A 4543-nucleotide genomic window follows, 5' to 3' on the forward strand; every position below is an offset into this window, starting at 1 on the left:
CTTATATTTCCAATTTGATATAGCAAACTATCTTTACAGCACCCCACACCCAAAAAGCATTTTTTTTTCTTATTTCAACCTGCGCCGTTCCACACCCGCATTTATCTAAACCCGCCCCGTTGTCATCCCTAAGCCCGATTCTTATCTAGACAACCCTCAAGAAGCTTGTCCTAGGTGAGAAAACGACATAGAGATACCAAACCGGGTGAATAATTGGTAAACAATGACCAACTTTCTAAAACGGGCAAACTCAAGCCCGTGTTGGTATTTTAGTCCAAAACGTAGCAACCTATAGCCAATTGCAAAAAAAAAAAAAAAAAAAAAAAAAAAAAAATCCTTTCCCCTATTAGCTTCAGCCGACTCCATTCCTAATAATGGATACCTTTGCTTGTGTCTCACTCCATTAAAGTCAAACTCATATCTACACTTGTATTTCTCTACGTAATTATAATTTGTTTCGATTGGGAGATCTCTTATTTTGTTAGAAACATCCTAATGAGTTTGCATATCAATTTTGAGGTTCTTGGAGATGATTTCTCTTATTTTGTTAGAAACATCCTAATGAGTTTGCATATCAATTTTGAGGTTCTTGGAGATGATTTGAGGCAAATTTAAGATGATTTTCAGATCATAAATCGAGGTTGACGAAGATCTATTCGTGTATCTCATACTGTATATCCATGTGTATATCATATGTACCTGCATATATCATTTTATCTCCTGTATATCTATGTATAGTCACGAAAATCTCTATGTGATAGACACCGACATAAATGATATACACATATCGCAGTGACAGATTCTAGTATGAAATTTTACGCAAATCAAGTTCAAATCGCCTTTAATCTTCCAAAGTTTTCTATATAGCTCCATATAGTTATTTCCAACTAATCCCAAAAACAACTACTAAAAATTCATTAAAATTCCAAATCGGAATTTAATTGCGAATTCAATATCGAGATTTTTTTTTATAGCAGTGGTGAAATTGATTCAAAAGGTAATGGGACAAATGGAGGATCAAAGGAATCAGTCCAGCTAGGTGAATACATAGTATAGTATTCTTTGAAAATAGAATTTGACTATCTTGTGCAATTTTTTTGGATTATAATTTGAATACGAAAAGTGAATCTAAATCAAATAAGTGTTGTTGGAAAACTCAAAAACATTGAAAAATCATTATTGTTGCAAAATGATTTGGTCAGATTTATCATTGTTTTGACAAATTGATAATTGGGGATTGTTATTTATGATATTTGAAATTTATATTTCAAATTTGAGCTCATTTGGAGTAGATATGAGGGATGAATCATGTGTTGGATTGATGAATTTGAAGAACAAATTTATGTTTGTGGACAAAAAAGTTCAGCTTGTCCGATATGCATGAACTTCAGCCACAAGTGACTGAAGTGCATGCAAAATTAGTTGTGCTTCAATCATGCGTGGTTTAAGTGCAGGAAAAAATAGTTGCATATCAGTCATATGTGACTACTAGCAAAAATGGCTTCAATTAAACCACAAATGACTGAAGTACAATTAATTTTTGCATGCACTTTAGTCATGCGTAAGTGAAAAAATGCTTGAACTTCAATAATAATTGTTTGACCACCCAATCTCGGATACAATTTTGGACATGAATTCAATGATAACCCCAAAATCGAATATATGTGCACTCAACTTTAATCTTTTGTTTAAAATCTTGCCAATAGTTATTGGGTAACTTACTTAAAGCAGTTCCAAAATACAGTCAACCAAATACAGTTATGTTTCACTTGTTTCGCGTGTATTCAAATACACAGTTTCAAAATATAGTCAACCAAATATATATGTAAATCAGTCAAACATCACATACAGTCAAATACATTTAGTTTGCCCAAAAATACAAACCGCCAAATATACATACCTTATATTTACACTCGAAAAATCACGAATACACTTAGATCTCTGGAGATACGAAATAAAATACACTCAGATCTGGAGATACACGAAGGAGAAGAAGCCATCAATTCCATCCAATATATATTAGCGAGATAGGGTGAATAAGAAATTCACTAAGAAGCCGAGATCCATCGACGAAAATTAGATCTCCTTTCTCCATCAGTCAAACTCCATAACCGTACAAATCAAGTAAATCTCAAATTTCTAAGTATAAATCAATAGGAAACAAACTTCCCCTCGATTCTCCGCATTTCCAATTTCTCTTTCACAACCCTAACCATGGCCATTGTCGCTTCATCATCGGCAGTTCTTCTATTTTTCAACCCTCAAACCACAGCTACTGTCCCCGTTGCCACTTTCTGACACCCAACAATCCATTACTGGTGTGGGCCCCAAATATGACCAAACAAACCACTTGTCTATTTTATAACCAAACAAACATACCACTATCCTCCTGGTGTATAGTGCTGATTGGGTGCTTTATTTTATAAAATTAACTACGAGGATAATTTGTTGGTTATTTCATTTTGTAGAACCAAAATTAGACTTTTTGAAACCGTCCAATCATCTCGGTTTCTCTTCGTTATCGGTACGGTTCGGTTAATATTCGGTTTTTTTTATATATAAAAAAATAATACCATTTCATAGTCAATAGTAAAAGTTAAAGACACGAATCATGCATAATTATTAGAGGTACTTTGACAAAATCTCTAGACATTTTTCTTTTTAAAAGGTAATGAATCAAGAAAACATGAAAGCTCGATCGATATTAAAAAAGATTATTTATTTTATGGTAGTGTAAATAATTTAAGTAAAGACAAAAAGTATAATTTATATCGCGCGAAGGGGCAAAAATCAATCAAGAAGGACTCAAATAGTCTTAAGTTAAGTATCTAATAACATAAATTTAAAATAAAATGTGAAGAAAACGAATCACACAATCGAGATAACTTTTATATACCTTGTAGTTTACAAGCTAGTTACATTATCGACGCTAGAACTAATTTAATTTCAATAGGAGTAGTATAATAGGTTTCGGAGTTGGAACTTTAGGTGTTAATTATGTTGTCGGCATCATTGTAGTCGTTTTCAAATTAAAACATAAGAAAATTTTAATATTTTTTATATTTAAATCTAATATATAGAATATATTTTACACATAAACTTATTCGGTAACACGTTTTTTTTTCTTTTATTTTTATGAAATTAAAAAGGACAAATTATTTAGTCATATATTTTTACAAAAATCAAATTTCATTTACCAAAAAACCTAAAAATCGAATTAATAAAATATTAGAAATAGTTAAGTTGATTTTTGATAGAACCCCTAGGTTCCTCCTGCTGAAATATGAGCTTTTGGATGCCAAGTATATTTGAAAGATAATTTAAGAATACTAATTACCCAATATATACATGTCAATTGTATATATTTAACTATTAGTTATTGTATATTTAAATACCTCCTGCAGTTGGCAACCTACAACAACACGGAAAAGTTGCATAATTATTAGCACCGGTGCATATATGATCAAAAAATATGAGCTTTTTAGTTCTTCAATTCTATTCAAAATTTGTGTTTAACTATATTACTATATTATATAAGAGCTAAATGTGATTAATTAAATTTTTATTCTCACACAAAGTATCTTGCATGTGCCAAATTTTTAAAAACTGATTTTAATTAAAAGATTTTGATTTGTTATTATCTTATAAATTATTAAAATAACATAATAATAAAAAATATATGTAAATTGAAAAGTTTGTAAAAAGTTAGTGTAAGAAATATCAAAATAAATGTGTTTTTTTACAAACTTTTAAACGTAAGAAACATAACATCGCTTACCTTGCTTTGGCATTGCAGTAGCATTTCGCTGTGGTACTTCTTCATACATCGGCAAATCTCTAATACTTATATTAATTTGTATGATTTATACCTTTTCCACTCATGATTTAATTTTTCAAAGTGTATAACTTGCACTGCCAAAGTCATGTAAGAGACGAAATAAATTTTTCCATAGAGATATAATAATAAACCAATCAGAAAGTCAAAAGGAAGAATATAAAAGACTTTGACAAAAATATCAATAAAAAGAAAAGATGAAATAAATTAAGTAGAGTAACAAAAAGGAATAAAAATAAAGAGAGACTTGAAAGGATACGAAATTTGGATAATGTCCCACTCCCCTGTCCGTCGTCATATTTTCTTTGTGAAACTGAAATGAAAAAGTGGGATAAAAGTAGGGAAGTTGTGAAACGGAAGCATGTGAGTGCAGTTTTCTTTTTTAACTGGTGCCGTATTTAAAAAAACAAAATTGGTGGTTGTTTTGTTGTATTTTTGTTTAACAAATTATATTCTTTAGTTTATATTTTTAATATTTTTTTTTTTGGTCATGACACTTGTCATGCATAACTTTATATATATATATATATAAGGGAAAACTACTTCTTATATAGATAAACAGAAGATAGATGTGTATTTGTGTTTGGGCTTATATATAAGATCCACAACCAAACTCTCCATTATATGGGCGTGCAGAAGTTCCTTGCCACGTTTTTATTTAAAAAATATATATCCCTTATATAAAAAAAATATTCTTAGTTAAAAAAA

This window comes from Lycium ferocissimum, chromosome 7 (assembly GCF_029784015.1).
Source record: "Lycium ferocissimum isolate CSIRO_LF1 chromosome 7, AGI_CSIRO_Lferr_CH_V1, whole genome shotgun sequence".
Lineage (NCBI taxonomy): Eukaryota > Viridiplantae > Streptophyta > Magnoliopsida > Solanales > Solanaceae > Lycium > Lycium ferocissimum.